This window comes from Triticum urartu, chromosome 1 (assembly GCF_003073215.2).
Source record: "Triticum urartu cultivar G1812 chromosome 1, Tu2.1, whole genome shotgun sequence".
NCBI classification, from domain to species: Eukaryota; Viridiplantae; Streptophyta; class Magnoliopsida; order Poales; family Poaceae; genus Triticum; species Triticum urartu.
The window spans coordinates 564,897,539-564,916,974 of NC_053022.1; the positions used below are offsets into that span (position 1 = coordinate 564,897,539).

The 19,436-nt window shown below is 41.2% G+C and overlaps 1 pseudogene; it reads right to left on the bottom strand.

The window, feature by feature from the left end:
- Window positions 1-1,996: 1,996 nt before the first annotated feature.
- Window positions 1,997-6,245, bottom strand: LOC125533178 (annotated as a pseudogene).
- Window positions 6,246-19,436: the final 13,191 nt, after the last annotated feature.

Consider the following 19,436-nt stretch of genomic DNA (forward strand, 5'->3'; position numbering starts at 1 on the left):
AACAAAAAACTGTTGGAGTTTGACTACAGGCCCATGTATCACCTGATTCGTGTAACAATGGGCTAGGATCTTCTCAAAAAGAAAAAGAAAAACAATAGGCTAGGTCGAACAGGAATAGAAAGTCCTAAATATCTTCTCTGATCGTAATGCATCGAAGAAATCCCTTGATCTTCTCCTTGGACTTGTCTGCCTTCCCAACTTTCAGCTCGTCAGTTCAACTTTTTTTCCTCCGCCACAGCCTCATCCTGGCCTCCGCCTACGATCTTTGGCCTGGGCGTTAGGCGTGAGACAGGGCCACCTCCGGCCGTCTGGTGAGCCGCGAGTGACTCCTGTTCTCCACCTGCGATCTTCGGTCAGGACGTGAGCCGTGAGGCATGGCCACCTCCGGCCGTCCAGTGAGCCACGAGCGATGGACCGTCAATGGTCCGTCAGCGGCAGAACGAGGCCATCAGCCCTTCCCCTTCTACCGTAAGTTTCGTCTTTTGTATCGCTATATGTTCTTTCTCTTCCTATCATTGTCTCATACTGAAATTTATTCCAATATGTTATACATATATATGTATCAAAAAATATGCATGATCACAAAGGATTGCTGCCATAAATAATTATATAAGTAATGAACTATTATGTTTTCACTGGCTCATAATGTCACATAAGGGGGTAAATAAAGGGATACAAACTTACCTACAAAAAACCTTTTTTTGCGGGTACGAGAAAATTTTATTAGAAAAGATTGACATCACAACGTTTTGATCCTGGCACCGTCACTGTGGCCTTGGATACAAAAATGAAGGGAGTATCAAAAATCAGATTTAATCCAATGCATAGCAGCGAAATCAACTTGTAAATTGAGAATCAAATCCTGTTGCTATTGATCAATCATCAATCACTATGAGCTGACAGCTGAGTCAACTGGACACCGTGAGTGATCATGTAACGATGGATCATGAATTGGCAAAAATGAACATACCATTTGGCACGCACGAATCCTTGTGTGGCCTAGTCCTCTTGGCCTGTTGGGCCGACGTCGCTTCTGGTGTGGTACTGGACTAGTTGAGGAAGGAAAGTAGGTGACGGTCGTCCAGGCTCAGACTTGGCTCGGTTTGGTCAATTGATAGAACACTCCGCAGGCGAGCTGAACACCAGAGTCGCAGGAGGTGGCAAGCGAGGGGCCGGAGCTGGAGCGGGGCGAGCAGAGGCTGATGGAGGAGGCCGGCGTGTCAACTGGCCACCCTGTTCACGTACCTGCGGTAGATCTGTCGTCTCCCGCCCAGCTCCTCCGACACCGGGCGCGGGGCGTCGCGGCGTGCCGGACCATTTAATTTCATGTTACCTAAAATCTAAAAAGTGCACGTGCACCTTCTCGAGAGAACGAGCGGCCGGCTCGTGACCGCACGATCAATCTTGATCCTGTCGTCTTGTGTCAGGGCCAGACTGCTGCGCGACACGCGCTTGTCCTCTCCGTGACTCCGTCCTTTGGACCGGCTCTCCACCGCGGCGCTGCCCTGCTTCTTCGCTGCCGCCCCTCGCCTTTCCTTCCTTCCCATGTCGGCTTCTCCTCCGCATTGAGCCGCCGCCATTCCTCTGCCCGCGTCTAATCTAGAAAGGTCCAGGGGAGACAGCGGACCAGAGGAGCCATGTGAGCAGGCCGACTGGGACCCTGGGCAGCGGTGCTGTCGTCTTCCCCTCGCCAGATACATCACCAGATCCTGAAGCCGATTAAGGAATCTCCCGTGCAGCGTCGCAGGGGTTGAGCCTCGGGACGTTGGAGATCTAGCATGGCGTCAACGATAACGAGTCCGCAGCGGCAGCACCGCCGCCGGTCAAGCCGTTCCCCAATGCATCCATGTATCACCCTAGGGAAAAGTCTAATTCCTCAACTGTTCTCTGTATGTGCTAGAAAAAATTTCCCGCGGGGCAGCGCGAGATTCTAATTTTGCTAGTTGAACAATTTTGGATTCATGTGTATAGCCAATTAATGGATCTGAGGTACGTGCTAGCCTTTTTTGATCTGATTGCTTAGTGCGCGCATGATGAGCAAATCTCGGAGCTGATGCTGGCCGTGGAACCAGAGGAGCAGCGCCGCCGCCGCCTCCTCCCTCCTTTTCTCGGAGCTGATGCTGGAACGACCCCGTTCGTCAAGGATAGTAGTCTAGTTGCACACACATTAATATTTAGTTAACTTATAATATAGTCTAGTTGCACACACATTGATATTTAATTGGTAGAAAGACTAGTTGCACACACATGCTTAATTGGCTTGTAATATAGTCTAGTTGTACACACATTGATGTTTAGTTGGCAGGAAGACTAGTTGCACATGCATATACTAGTTGCACATGCATATACTCGGTTGGCTTGTAATGTAGTCTAGTTGCACACATATTAACATTTAGTTGGTAGAAAGACTAGTTGCACACACATATGCTCAGTTGGCTTGTAATGTAGTCTAGTTGCACACACACAGATGTTTAGTTGGCTTGTAATGTAGTCTAGTTGCACACATTAATATTTAGTTGACAGGAAGACTAGTTGCACACGCATATGCTCAGTTGACTTGTAGTGTAATCTAGTTGCACACACATTGATATTTAGTTGGCAGGACACTAATTGCACACACATATACGCAATTGACGCGGCAATATAGTATAATTACACATGCATTGATATTTAGTTGGCAGGACTAGTTACACACATATATGCTTAGTTAGCGCGACAATGTAGTCTAGTTACACATACATTGGTGTTTAGTTGACGTGATTATTGGCACACACATATGCTCAATTGGCGCGGCAATGTGACTTAGTTGCACAGACATTAATGTTTAGTTGGCAAGACTATTAGCACACACATATACTTAGTTGGCGTGACAATGTAGTTTAGTTGCACATATATTGATATTTAGTTGACAGGAAGACTAGTTCGTCGAAACATGTCCATGCAGGATCTAATTTTGAAGAGCACGTCGCGATGGTTTCAACGGTGAAAACAAATCTGAATTTTGACACGCGGTTTAGAAGATACGTCTTTTACAATTTTGAAAACCAAAAATTAATGTACAAGTGACGAACATGAGGAACATTAATGCAGCAGCATGCAGACATCTATCATTTGAGAAGAGACCACATAGGGAATGATTAATTAGCAGTCTCCTTTTTAGCCACAGGAATGATTAGATAACAACATGCTACGCACACTATTTGACAAAAAGGCAGGCCGCCCAGGAGCGCTAGCGGGCACCTAGCCGCCCGCTAGATGCGTCCACATCTTTCAAGTAGCGCTCCACTACTTTGGGATGTCGTAAAATGTATTAAAGAAATATAGTTCGTGATGGGAAGGGGGTCAATGCCCCCCTCCCCCAGCCAGCACATTTCTTTGTCCAATTTAGCTATATGTAAGTTGCCTCAAAATTTAATTTGGGTTAGTTGATTTTCTAGTCCGTTGATTTCTGCTTCAAGATTAGTGCTCCTTGTCGCGCGGTGTGTACAACACAGTCTAGAAGGAGGAACCCAATGATGAACACGACAACACCAACCCATCGAGCGCCGGTGTATGTGCCGCAGGCAGAAAGAAAACAAAGAGCACTTATATCTTTTGGCAGAAGATTAGTGCTCCTTTTTATTTTTCTCTTTTGACAAGCACCATGTGGTGAGGAAAGATCTAGGCACATATATCCAGTTAGATATGGGTGGGCATGAGTTATTACTGTTGACATCACCCTTGAGGTGAATACGTTGGGTGGCGAAACTATAACCCCTATCTATCTATGTGTCTGGTCAAATTTTTTTGCTCATGTGTATGCGGTGAGTGTTAGCAATCATAGAAGACTATAATGGTTGAGTATGTGGACTTGCCAAAAGGCTCTGATACATGACTCTTCCTGGAAAAATGATGAATTGTTATTGCAAACTTGACTGAGAATATAGTTTGTTAGTTTTCAATAGAGTTTATGCTTTATACTTCGATGTTGTGATGAATTGTTACTTGTTCATAAGAAGTTTATGATAAAAGTTATGTGATAAAAGTTCTATAATAAAGTTTGTTGTTGTTACAATAATATACATGATGCTTTTATGTCCGTATTTTGTTTTTATCGACACCTCTCTCTCTAAGCATGTGGACATGTTTTTCAATTTTGATTTTTGCTTGAGGACAAGCGAGATCTAAGCTTGGGGGAGTTGATATGTCCATTTTGCATCATGTTTTCCTACTGTTATTTATGATGTTTTTATGCATAATAATGCTTTATGGAGTAATTTTAATTCATTTTCTCTCATAATATGCAAGGTTCACACAAAGAGGGAGAATATCGGCAACTGGAATTCTGGACCTGAAAAAGCTACGTCATGCCACCTATTCTGCACAACTCCAAATGAGCTGAAACTTTATGGAGAATTTTTATGGAATATTTAAGAATTATTGGAGCAAATAACTACCTGTGGCGAATTAGGAGCAGATAGCAACAACAATTTGGGATCCTATCTTCATGTTGAAGAGCTAAAACATCATCATCTACAGATGAAACCTGAGCTACTATTCATTAGAGAGTAAAAAATATGTATCCCGCTTACCGCAACAATGGAAGGCTTATCGGATTGGCCCGGTTACCATGCGAGACATCCATGCCCAGGATGATAGTGGGCACCTTCCCCACAATGGGTATTGCACGGGCTACTTCAATTTGAAGCAGTGTGTTGAGTCCACCGAGCTGGGGTGGAAAGACGAAGGCAACAAGCCTTAGCATACAGACAGTAGTCAAAATAAATACAATTATAAGAAAGAAACCAGGGTCGGTCACGTCAACAAACCTTAGCATTTATCTTGGGTAGCAGATTACTCAAGTACTTGCCATTGACTCTTTGCGGAGCTAGACACTCGGTGAGTATGCCAAAATCAGCAAGACACTTCTTCTTCCAAGGACCTGTAGCAGATTCAAGCAAGAAGATGACATGACCAGGTTTAACTATCATGGTAGTTGAAACATCTGCAAGTTAAAAGAATTTTGCCATGCAAATATTAGATCGGATGTAGCCATCGCAGCATTAACAGTGGAGTTTATACAAGAACACTTTGGTGAGATGCATACCAATGTTTAGGGAGAGTCCACTCTATGCACCACGGAAGCTTGAGTGGAATCCCCGGCACCCCATGACACCACCGCCCAGGTCAACAAAATTGCTAGGGTTGTTGTGGAAAAACGACAGACAGACTAGAAGGCAACCCCTATGGATCATCAGAAAACATAAACCGCAGTCATGAGGCAGCTTAAGCACTCATAAACGCTTGAGAAGGCATAGGAGTAGATGAGATACATACTGTTTTGCGGAGTGCTGCCTGAGTATGATGTCAAGCACTCGAAGTGGCTCGAGGGAGTGCTCTGATTCCTGGCCTCTGATGGCGTGCCCAATTGCAGCCATTGGAATTGTTGCCGCAAATTTGAGCTCCACCTTGATGGTCTTGGCCTGGTAGGGTCTCCTCACACTCTTCTGGTCACCACCTCCAGGACTACCGTTGTTACCTCCAGGACTCCCGGCAGCAGTCCTACAACCAAGCGAAACAGAGCTATACCTTATATACCAAACACTGAGAAACATAGGAACAGACAGTATGCAGGCAGGTCAAGAAGGAGCAGAACTCACTTGCCACTACCGATGTCTTCCAATACCATGATCAACTCATTGTCGATCTGTGGAAGATCCTCGATAGTAAAGAGGCTCTTTTCACCATCGTATGCAAAGTCCTTGTTGGCGAGCTCAGAATGGTAGGTGTGCTGCAGCTTATCCTTTCTGCCGATGCCCTTGCTATCGACTGGTGTATCATCCTCATACTTGAGATTAACCTACGCATCATCAAAGGATAACACAGATACCAAGTCAGCATGGGGATATATAAATAATCTTGTACTAGTTGTGAAGTAGTACTAGGCAGTAGTGAAACTAGCTAGGAAAGAAAGCAAGTATGCTTCTTACATAGTAGTGGTTGAAGAACTCCTCTGAAGGCTTGACAGAGACTTTGTAGTGGTTGGCAAGCAGCTGGATGGGCTGACCCTTCTTTCCGAATCCATTGGGAGGCCTGGCCATTATGTGCCTCCTAGGCTTTGCTGGCTTGCTTGGAGGTGGAGGTGGCGGTGGCGGTTCACTCTCACTGGCAGCAGCATCTTCTGCTATGATGGGCACCACGTTGGGAGGTAGAGGAGGTGGTGGTGGCAACTCATCAGCAGCAGTCTCTCCATCATGCAGGGCCATCCTGAGCAAGATCAAAAGGACATCAATGATTAGTAAGTAGTATTAGTAGTACCAAGACAGGAAACAGAATTTGATTCCAGGATGACCAAACAAACTGTCACAAAAGAAATGGTTCAGCTATGAAGAACATTTACTCTCTAGCTGCTATATACTCCCTTCGTTCGGAAATACTTGTCGGAAAAATGGATACAAATGGATGTATTTAGAACTAAAATACATCTACACATCCATTCCTTGGACAAGTATTTACGGACGGAGGGAGTACATGTTATCATTCACTAGGAGATCGTGTATATTAATGAAAGGAAGGTGTACATAACTAGGAGCAGAGTTATACTTTGTATATAGGAATCGATGATGATACTGATACTGGGATCACAAAAGCAATGCCGTGTATGATTTAAGAAGATTTACTCTCTAGTCTCCTAGTTGTCCCCAAACTATGATTTCCCCCTCTGGGAGGGAAGTTCCCCCGGCGGAAACGCTTCGCCGGAGGGCAAAAATGCTCTTGCCCAAGTTCTGCTTCGAGACGGCGGCGCTTCGTCCCGAAAGTCCTCCTCTTATTTTTTTTCTAGGTCAAAATGACTTATATACCAGAAGAGGGGCACCGGAGGTGGGCCGAGGAGGGCACAACCCACCAACAACTCTTCCATCTTTGGGAGGGTAATCAACATCTTCAACAACACCATCTCCTCTCAAACCCTAGTTCATCTCTTGTGTTTAATCTTTGCATCGGAACCTTAGATTGGTGTTTGTGGGTGACTATGATTACATCTTGTAGTTGACTACTATATTGTCGGGGATATACCCCGCGGTGTAATCCGCTGGATGTATGACCCGGTTAGGGCGTGGCGACTCACTGGTGACCCGCCCGGAGCTTGGCGACTCATTGGTGACCCGCCCGGAGCTTGGCGACTCACTGGTAACCCGCCCGATCTTGGCGACTCATTAGTAACCCTGCGGGCGGGTCAGACGGATAACAAGGCCCAAGGCCCAGAAGGCCGACTCATGTTATGGTGGGCCGGTTTAAGAGGAAAGCATAAGGAATATTCTCCTACAAAAGGAAGCAAGACTAGGACTCCACTTGTAATAGAGCAATCCTAATCCTACTAGGACTAGTCATGTAACCCGCCCCTTCAACATATATAAGGAGGGGCAGGGCACCCTAAGAGGGAGAAGAAAAAATAATCGCTAAGGCTAGACACAACTAAAGGGGAATTGGCTTATGCGACGACTCTCTCATGAGCATAATGAGACCTAGCCACAAACAACATATAGGGCTATTACCGGATGATGTTTCCCGGGGCCCAAAGCTGTCTAAATCCTTGTCTTGTGTGTTGATCCGCCTCGCGTCTCTTGATTCCGGCCAACCCCTTCAAGCTACCGCTTAGATGCGTTGGCCTCACGACTAAGTCCTCACACTACGACAGCTGCCGTGAAAATTTCACGACAGTTGGCGCTCACCGTGAGGCCTGCGCACGGTGGTGTTGAGTTCTAGGAGGGATTTCTTCAGGGATCGAGAAGCTCGCGAATGAATGGACGAGGAAGATTCGGCGCGAAGCAATCACGTAGCGTAACTCAGGGTCAGACAACCTTGGGCTGAGCCGGCAATATTTCGCCGTGTTAAAATCAGAATCAAGATTAAAGTTTGGAGCCGTCAGGTACAAGATTGTGATCAAGAAAGAGCTACGGTTGCGGTCCGATCCGCCGCTGCCGTCCGAAAAAAGCGTCGAGACCGAGATCAAACTTTCTTCTGCAGTTTTTTCTTTTCAAATTTATGCGACGTATCCACCGAGGCTGACACAAAGCAATCCTGCACTATGGTCAAATCGCCACCGCTCGGTTTCCTCTGATCTGTTAGCAGTAGTTAGCGTTAGTATTATGCTAACCGACATTTAGCTTTATCTGTAGGCTAAACTACTAGCAGTTAGAAGACCTGTGTTGCCCAAACGCTATGTATGCCAAAAAGGCAGTTTGCCTCTTCCAAAGGACGCAAACATTGTAACAACCGACATTGTAAACGACTGTTTGGATAGTATATAAGTCTGAACAAATTATCAATACAAGCATCCATTCTTTTTCTCAATCTCTGTTTCTTCTCACGTTACCATGAGGAATTCAAAGTACTTGGGGGCTAAAAGGAAACCAAATACAGAATTACCTCTCAATAGGGAATAGATCATTTTCAAACGATCACAAAGACAACTCTCAAGTTTCTCAAATGTGTGGTTATACAAATATCGTACCTATGATTACCAAACCCATAAACATATGGTCAAACCACACCACAAATTTATTAAAAAGGCGAATAAGTTCATTGGGATAAATTTGAAAATTAGCAAACTTATAACTACAAACTATTCTCGTTAATGATTGTTCTCAAATATTCATCAAAAGGAGAACCAATATCTAGTGCAATAAAATGATGGTGAATTCCTTTGCACAGATGATATGTTTGCGTAATAAAATTTTCAGTAATATTGGAGACCTCATGTAATCTCCGAATCATTCCCAAAATATCTTTAGCCTAAACTTGTACTACTACATGTAGTGCTATTTCCAATATCCTATTTTGTGGACATGATATTTGATAAATTTTGAATGTATGATCAATTCATACTAACTATTGTTGCATACACAATAACTTTCTAAATTTTAATACATTAAGTTGGCTTGATAGCTCTATCCATCCTAGTTTGGGGATGTTTAGAAAATTATTGACAATTCTTTTGGTCATAATTTACCAAGTTATAAAATTCCTCAAATCCTCAGATTTTATATGCACCGCATGCGCCAAAGGGGAAATATTTTTTAAGGCCCTCTCACCTTAAAATTCCAAATGAGCCACTCATTCTTCATTGAACACATTCAAAAGATATATGTGGACTCAACCATTATTTGGGTTTATTAAGATACTTCATGGTACTCATGGAAACATTTGTAAAATGATTTCAAGTGTCTCTTATCACACAGTACCAAGCATGATCTTATGCAATTAGTTTCTAAGCTTATTAAAGCAAGATAAAATTATCCTACAGACATGACATGGACAACATTGTTGAACTCATTTCAATAGAAATGTTAGTACTTTATGTACATACCCAAAATGGTTTAGTTAGAAATCTTAACAAAGATACTGATATAAATTACATGACCACTCTTATAGAATTGTAATTTACCAGCCTCTTGCTGGACACATACGGACTTACACACCGTAAGTATGATCTAAATCATACCAACTGCATAGCATACTACTTTCCCCTTGTAGTAAGTATGTGGAAATCAATAAAGTATTTCCCATCTGCGATAATTTGATTACGTACCGAATCACCACTCCAGCGTACATCAGTGGGTCCTCACAACAAATTAGGGATCTATGTGAGGAATAACTATTTATCCGTCAATCATAAATAAATTGATCCCCAAATAGGGGAGTTATTATCAGCTCGTACGTTGATGCATCAGCAATAAGGAAATTTTCTGGCATTAGGGGGAGATTAGTACCACAAAGAATGCCAAGAAATAAGTCATTAAGATTCATTCCTTATGTCCACGTACTTAAGAATCTGAACTAGAAGTTCAGAGAATCATATATTTGCAACGCATTGCAAATCTGCCACATACATTTACTGATGACAGAGGTGTCACTAAATTTTATATTCTTGAAGTGAAATGTCAGAAAAAGTGGAGGTACCTAATAAACCACTATTCTCCCCACATGAGAGCAAGAGGGGGAGAAGACTACATGAGATATAATTTCTCGCATGCTTCCGCAAAAACAGAGGAAAGTAGATCCTCAGTCAGTAAATGCAATTCAACATCAGTTGAAAGACACCTCATAGGATGCTCATCATCCAAAGCCCGACATAGATGTGAACACACTATTTTTAATGTTGGGACATTGAAACACCTTGACTCCATTGTTGCAGGAAATCACAATAGTTAAAAGGTATAAATACATTTCCACAAATTTCATCGATTCCACTAGAATCATATAACAAAAGACTACATTTGTCGACATATATTTCTTTGCAAAATTGCTAAAACCTTTTTGGGCCCTGAACCAAAATCCATGGTAGAGTGCCTCTTGCATTCAAATTGGTTCACATAAAAGGAAGCAAGTTAAGGAAGAAAAGTACTCGCTCAATAAAAGAGTTGTATTTACCGCAGTAATGCATACTCCTTATAAGTATTTCCTCCATGGAATACAAATGAATTCTCATTCATAAACAAAACCAATGAGGTGGTGAGAAAGCAAGGCTTGTAGCAAAAGGGTTCACGCAGAGGCCCGACACCAATAATGATGTAACATACCCTCCTGGTATGAGTGGAATTATGTTTCGATACTAAATACCATTGGCAGTACAAATAATTTTATCCATGCAGTTAATGGATGCAGTGACTACGTAATCATATGAATCACTCATTTCGGATATCTATATTGAAGTCCCTCAAGGGCTTATAATTCCGAATCCGAAAACAAATCGCAACATGTTTTGTGTAAAACTTTAGAAGTTACTATATGACTTGAAATGGTCAGAAATCATTTGGATTAGACTAAATTTAGCTTGAGTTTATAGCTTGAGCATTCTCTCAAGAATACATATCAGTCTACATATATCCAAAACATATATGAGAAGTTCAATGTGGATATATCATACTAATAAAAGACATGTATGGTCATACTGCCCTGATAGGGTATAACTCCATCATACCCAGGGAGTGCAAAACCAACAAAAGATATATGGTCGATTGATCTCGGAAATTCCATCAGGAAAATAAAGATGTGACCATTATATGATATAATGATATTTGATCCCAACAATGCCATATCAATGGATGAATTGCTGGAATAGCTTTCTTATGGAAGTCATCTAAATAGACTTTAATTGGTACTTCTATTTATCATTCTGACATGGTTGCTTTATCTAAAAGCATTGCAAATATGCATAACTGAACAGAATGATTAACCACACTCAAAATCGTGTGTTTGAGATTCGTTAGAATCATTTTACTTCATCTATGAAGATGCTACCACTTGTGTTAATCAATATACCTACATGTTATATAAAGAGCAATATCATAAAATATATTGGTAATATTTTTACCTATCCTCATGAATTATAGTAATCTGAGGACAATTTGCAAATAGAATACTATGAAAATCCTACGGATTATTCATAATGTCACAACCGATGTTTCATGGTCATTTACATGGAATTGGTATGACAAAATATTAATTTTTGCAAAGTTCAGGGGGAGTAAACTTCCAAATAATAGCATGTTCACAATTATCAAATTGTATTATTTGTCCTTTGAGTTTTTCCTTGATGGTTTCTCATAAAAGGTTTTTAACGGGACATATAAACACAAGTGTCCATATATGTCATGTCATTTTCTCCTTATTTATTTTTCCAACAAGATTTTTGGGGAATAATCTCAAGACTTTACAAAGACATCCGAGCACTCATCAAAAAATGAAGAATTTCAAGATGATCAATTGAAGAAAGTACAACGTTGTACAAGGGGGGGGGGGGGGGGGGGGGGTGTTAGGATTAGTTAGCGTTAGTATTAGGCTAACCGACATTTAGCTTTATCTGTAGGCTAAACTACTAGCAGTTAGAAGACCTGCGTTGTCCAAACGCTATGTATGCCGAACAGGCAGTTTGCCTCTTCCAAAGGACACAAACATTGTAACAACCGACATTGTAAACGGCTGTTCAGATAGTATATAAGTCTGAACAAATTATCAATACAAGCATCCATTCTTTCTCTCAATCTCTGTTTCTTCTCATGATCAACCAAACCAGTCGCACGCGCATGCAGGGGATGCCTTGTCCTGACGTGAAGCCTGCAAAAACAATTGGAAGACGCCTCTGCTCATATGAGCCAATGGTAGCAATTGTACTACTTCAATTAGTACTTTGCCACGTGATGGCCAAGTTGATCTACAACTCCAGATATTTTACTTAGCTAAAACTGCTACATGAGGAGGCGACCAGATTGGATTTACTTTGGAAAATTCGTTTAAAAAAAGTCCTGAAGCTTGGCTGCAGCGCCACTGCAATCTGCCGTCGCGTCCGCCTCTATTGCGGCTGTCCGAGCCACCGCCCGACTCATGCCCTTGTCCGAGCCGCCTCTGGTCGATCTGCTAGCCGAAAGTTGCTGTTGTTGTTTCCTATGTTCATGAACGTTGCTACTGATATGTCTCCAACGTTTTTATAATTTTTGATTGTTCCATACTATTATATTATCATCTTTGAATGTTTTATATGCATTTATATACTATTTTATATGATTTTTGGGACTAACCTATTAACCTACAGGTCAGTGCCAGTTTATGTTTTTTCTTTGTTTTAGAGTATCGCAGAAAAGAAAAATCAAACGGAGTCCAATTGACCTGAAACTTCACGGAACTTATTTTTGGAATGAAAGCAATCCAGAAGACTTGGAGTGTACGCAAGCGAAGCAACGAGGAAGGCACAAGGCAGGGGGGCGCGCCCTCCACCCTTGTGGGCCCTCGTGGCTCTCCTGACGTATTTCTTCCTGCTATATATACCAATATACCCTAAAACCATCGAGGAGCAGAATAGATCGGGAGTTTCACCGCCAGAAGCCTCCGTAGCCACCGAAAACCAATCTAGACCCGTTCCGGCACCCTGCCGGAGGGGGCAATCCCTCTCCGGTGGCCATCTTCATCATCCCTGTGCTCTCCATGACGAGGAGGGAGTAGTTCTCCCTCGGGGCTGAGGGTATGTACCAGTAACTATGTGTTTGCTCTCTCTCCCTCTCTCTCTCTCTCGTGTTCTTGAGGTGGTACAATCTTGATGTATCGCGAGCTTTGCTATTATAGCTGGATCTTATGATGTTTCTCCCCCTCTACTCTCTTGTAATGGATTGAATTTTCTCTTTGAAGTTATCTTATCGGATTGAGTCTTTAAGGATTTGAGAACACTTGATGTATGTCTTGCGTGGGATACCCGTGGTGACAATGGGGTATTCTATCGATCCACTTGATGTAAGTTTTGGTGATCAACTTGCGGGTTCCGCCCATGAACCTATGCATAGGGGTTGGCACACGTTTTCGTCTTGACTCTTCGGTAAAAACTTTGGGGCACTCTTTGAAGTACTTTGTGTTGGTTTGAATAGATGAATCTGAGATTGTGTGATGCATATCGTATAATCATACCCGCGGATACTTGAGATGACATTGGAGTATCTAGGTGACATTAGGGTTTTGATTGATTTGTGTCTTAAGGTGTTATTCTAGTACGAACTCTAGGATAGGTTGAATGGAAAGAATAGCTTCATGTTATTTTACTACGAACTCTTGAATAGATCGATCAGAAAGAATAACTTTGAGGTGGTTTCGTACCCTACCATAATCTCTTCGTTTGTTCTCCGTTATTAGTGACTTTGGAGTGACTCTTTGTAGCATATTGAGAGATAGTTATGTGATCCAATTATGTTATTATTGTTGATAGGACTTGCACTAGTGAAAGTATGAACCATAGGCCTTGTTTCAACGCATTGCAATACCGTTTACGCTCACTTTTATCATTAGTTACTTTGCTGTTTTTATATTTTCAGATTTCAAAAACCTTTATCTACCATCCATATGCCACTTGTATCACCATCTCTTCGCCGAACTAGTGCACCTATACAATTTACCATTGTATTGGGTGTGTTGGGGACACAAGAGACTCTTTGTTATTTGGTTGCAGGGTTGCTTGAGAGAGACCATCTTCATCCTACGCCTCCCACAGATTGATAAACCTTAGGCCATCCACTTGAGGGAAATTTGCTACTGTCCTACAAATCTCTGCACTTGGAGGCCCAACAACGTCTACAAGAAGAAGGTTGTGTAGTAGACATCATGCTCTTTTCTAGCGTCGTTGCCGGGGAGGTTAGCGCTTGAAGGTATATCTTTAGGTCTTGCAATCGAATCTTTTTGTTTCTTGTTTTATCACTATAGTTTAGTCGATAAAAGAAAATTATAAAAAATGGAATTAAGAGTACCTCATATGCTTCATCTTTTTAATATGTATCATGAAAATAAGGATTCCGATAATTGTGCTCAAGTGCTAGAAGAAGAATGCATTAGAATGTTTGGCACTAAGTATTTGAACAATGAGCATGATTGCAATGGTGTCAGTATGAATTCCTTAAATATCCATGATGCTAATGATATGCAAAGCCACAAGCTTGGGGAAGCTATGTTTAATGAAGATGATATTTGTAGTCTCCCAAGTTTTGATATGCAAATTTATTATGATGAAAGCATGCCTTCTATCTATGATGATTATTGTGATGACACGTATGCTTTAAAGAATAATGATAACAACGAAACTTGTCATCTTGATTTCAATTTTCAATCCCATGATAGTTATTTTGTTGAGTTTGCTCCCACTGCTATTCATGAGAAGAATTAAGCTTATGTGGAGAGTAATAAAATTTCTATGCTTGTAGATCATGAAAAGAATGCTTTAGGTGCTGGTTATATTATTGAATTCATTCATGATGCTACTGAAAATTATTATGAGGGAGGAACATATGCTTGCAGGAATTGCAGTAACATCAAGTTTCCTCTCTATGTGTTGAAAATCTTGAAGTTATCCTTGTTTTACCTTCATATGCAAGTTGATTCTTGTTCCCACAAGTTATTTGCTCATAAAATACCTATGCATAGGAAGTGGGTTAGACTTAAATGTGCTATTCATATTCTTCATGATGCTCTCTTTATATTTCAAGTCTTATCTTTTTTGCGAGCATCATTGAAATCATCATGACTAGCTAGGGGCGTTAAACGATAGCGCTTGTTGGGAGGCAACCCAATTTTATTTTAGTTCCTTGGTTTTTGTTCCTGTTTAGTAATAAATAATTCATCTAGCCCCTGTTTAGATGGGGTTTTATGCTGTTAATTAGTGTTTGTGCCAAGTAGAACCTTTGGGAAGACTTGGGGAAAGTCTTTGCGATCATGCTGTAAAACCAGAAACTTTAGTGCTCACGAGAATTGCTGCCATTTTTTATTGGAGAGTGCTATTTAGTTACTTATTTTTTCAGATGATTAATAGATAAATTCCTCACGTCCAGAAATTTATTTTAGAATTTTTGAGGTTCCAGAAGTTTGCTTTAGTTACAGATTACTACAGACTGTTCTGTTTTTGACAGATTCTGTTTTTCATGTGTTGTTTACTTATTTTGATGAATCTATGGCTAGTAAAAGAGTTTATAAACCATAGATAAGTTGGAATACAGTAGGTTTAACACCAATATAAATAAAGAATGAGTTCATTACAGTACCTTGAAGTGGTGTTTTGTTTTCTTTCGCTAACGGAGCTTACGAGTTTTCTGTTAAGTTTTGTGTTGTGAAGTTTTCAAGTTTTGGGTAAAGATTCGATGGACTATGGAATAAGGAGTGGCAAGAGCCTAAGCTTGGGGATGCCCAAGGCACCCCAAGGTAATATTCAAGGACAACCAAAAGCCTAAGCTTGGGGATGCCCCAGAAGGCATCCCCTCTTTCGTCTTCGTTCATCGGTAACTTTACTTGGAGCTATATTTTTATTCGCCACATGATATGTGTTTTGCTTGGAGAGTCATTTTATTTACTTTTGTTTTGCTTGCTATTTGAATAAAATACCAAGATCTGAAATTCTTAAATGTTAGAGAGTCTTCATATAGTTGCATGATTATTCGACTACTCATTGATCTTTACTTATATCTTTCGGAGTAGTTTGTCGTTTGCTCTAGTGCTTACTTATATATTTTTAGAGTACGGTTGTGGTTTTATTTTGAAGAATTAGATGAACTCTTGTGCTTCACTTATATTATTTTGAGAGTCTTTAGAACAGCATGGTAGTTTTCTTTGGTTATGAAACTAGTCCTAATATAATGGGCATCCAAGAGGGATATAATAAAAACTTTCATATAGAGTGCATTGAATACTATGAGAAGTTTGATACTTGATGATTGTTTTGAGATATGAGGATGGTAATATTAGAGTCATGCTAGTGAGTAGTTGCGAAATTGAGAAATAATTGTGTTAAAGTTTGTGATTCCGTAGCATGCACGTATGGTGAACCGTTATGTGATGAAGTCGGAGCATGATTTATTTATTGATTGCCTTCCTTATGAGTGGCGGTCGGGGACGAGCGATGGTATTTTCCTACCAATCTATCCCCCTAGGAGCATGCGCGTAGTACTTTGTTTCGATAACTAACAGATTTTTGCAATAAGTATGTGAGTTCTTTATGACTAATGCTGAGTCCATGGATTATACGCACTCTCACCCTTCCACCATTGCTAGCCTCTCTAATACCGCGCACCTTTTGCCGGTACCATAAAATCACCATATACCTTCCTCCAAACAACCACCATACCTACCTATTATGGCATTTCCATAGCCATTCCGAGATATATTGCCATGCAACTTTCCACCGTTCCATTATTATGACACGCTTCATCATTGTCCTATTGCTATGCATGATCATGTAGTTGACATTGTATTTGTGGCAAAGCCACCGTTCATAATTCTTTCATACATGTCACTCATGAGTCATTGCACATCTCGGTACACCACCGGAGGCATTCATATAGAGTCATATCTTGTCCTAAGTATTGAGTTGTAATTCTTGAGTTGTAAGAAAATAAAAGTGTGATAATCATCATTATTAGAGCATTGTCCCAGTGAGGAAAAGATGATGGAGACTATGATTCCCCCACAAGTCGGGTTGAGACTCTAGACGAAAAAAGAGAGGCCAAAGAAGCCCAAATAACAAAAAAAGGCCATAAAAAAGAGAAGGTCCAAATAAAAAAATGAGAGAAAAATAGAGAAGGGGCAATGCTACTATCCTTTTACCACACTTGTGCTTCAAAGTAGCACCATGATCTTCATGATAGAGAGTCTCCTATGTTGTCACTTTCATATACTAGTGGGAATATTTCATTATAGAACTTGGCTTGTATATTCCAATGATGGGCTTCCTCAAAATTCCCTAGGTCTTCGTGAGCAAGCAAGTTGGATGCACACCCACTTAGTTTCTTTTTGAGCTTTCATACACTTATAGCTCTAGTGCATCCGTTGCATGGCAATCCCTACTCACTCACATTGATATCTATTGATGGGCATCTCCATAGCCCGTTGGTATGCCTAGTTGATGTGAGACTATCTTCTCCCTTTTGTCTTCTCCACAACCACCATTCTATTCCACCTAGAGTGCTATGTCCATGGCTCATGCTCATGTATTGCGTGAAGATTGAAAAAGTTTGAGAACATCAATAATATGAAACAATTGCTTGGCTTGTCATCAGGGTTGTGCATGATTTAAATATTTTGTGTGGTGAAGATGGAGCATAGCCAGACTATATGATTTTATAGGGATAGCTTTCTTTGGCCATGTTATTTTGAGAAGACATGATTACTTTGTTAGTATGCTTGAAGTATTATTATTTTTATGTCAATATTCTTGCCACAATAAAGAGAATTACATGGATAAATATGTTAGGTAGCATTCCACATCAAAAATTCTGTTTTTATCATTTACCTACTCGAGGACGAGCAGGAATTAAGCTTGGGGATGCTGATACGTCTCCAACGTATCTATAATTTTTGATTGTTCCATGCTATTATATTATCATCATTGGATGTTTTATATGCATTTATATGCTATTTTATATGATTTTTGGGACTAACCTATTAACCTAGAGCCCAGTGCTAGTTTCTGTTTTTTCCTTGTTTTAGAGTATCGCAGAAAAGGAAAATCAAACGGAGTCCAATTGACCTGAAACTTCACGGAACTTATTTTTGGAACGGAAGCAATCCATAAGACTTGGAGTGTACATAAGGGAAGCAACGAGGAAGGCACGAGGCAGGGGGGCACGCCCTTCACCCTCGTGGGCCCCTCGTGGCTCCCCTGACGTATTTCTTCCTCCTATATATACCAATATACCCTAAAACCATCGAGGAGCAGAATAGATCGGGAGTTCCGCTGCTAGAAGCCTCCGTAGCCACCGAAAACCAATCTAGACCCGTTCCGGCACCCTGCCGGAGGGGGCAATCCCTCTCCGGTGGGCATCTTCATTATCCTGGTGCTCTCCATGACGAGGAGGGAGTAGTTCTCCCTCGGGGCTGAGGGTATGTACCAGTAGCTATGTGTTTGATCTCTCTCTCTCTCTCGTGTTCTTGAGGTGGTACGATCTTGATGTATCACGTGCTTTGCTATTATAGTTGGATCTTATGATGTTTCTCCCCCTCTACTCCCTTGCAGTGGATTGAGTTTTCCCTTTGAAGTTATCTTATCGGATTGAGTCTTTAAGGATTTGAGAACACTTGATGTATGTCTTGCGTGGGATACCCGTGGTGACAATGGGGTATTCTATTGATCCACTTGATGTATGTTTTGGTGATCAACTTGCGGGTTCCGCCCATGAACCTATGCATAGGGGTTGGCACACGTTTTCGTCTTGACTCTCCGGTAGAAACTTTGGGGCACTCTTTGAAGTACCTTGTGTTGGTTTGAATAGATGAATCTGAGATTGTGTGATGCATATCGTATAATCATACCCGCGGATACTTGAGGTGACATTGGAGTATCTATGTGACATTAGGGTTTTGATTGATTTGTGTCTTAAGGTGTTATTCTAGTACGAACTCTAGGATAGATTGAACGGAAAGAATAGCTTCATGTTATTTTACTACAGACTCTTGAATAGATCGATCAGAAAGAATAACTTTGAGGTGGTTTTGTACCCTACCATAATCTCTTCGTTTGTTCTCCGCTATTAGTGACTTTGGAGTGACTCTTTGTTGCATGTTGAGGGATAGTTATGTGATCCAATTATGTTATTATTGTTGAAAGGACTTGCACTAGTGAAAGTATGAACCCTAGGCCTTGTTTCAACGCATTGCAATACCGTTTACGCTCACTTTTATCATTAGTTACGTTGCTGTTTTTATATTTTCAGATTACAAAAACCTTTATCTACCATCCATTTACCACTTGTATCACCATCTCTTTGCCGAACGAGTGCACCTATACAATTTACCATTGTATTGGGTGTGTTGGGGACACAAGAGACTCTTTGTTATTTGGTTGCAGGGTTGCTTGAGAGAGACCATCTGCATCCTACGCCTCCCACGGATTGATAAACCTTAGGTCATCCACTTGAGGGAAATTTGCTACTGTCCTACAA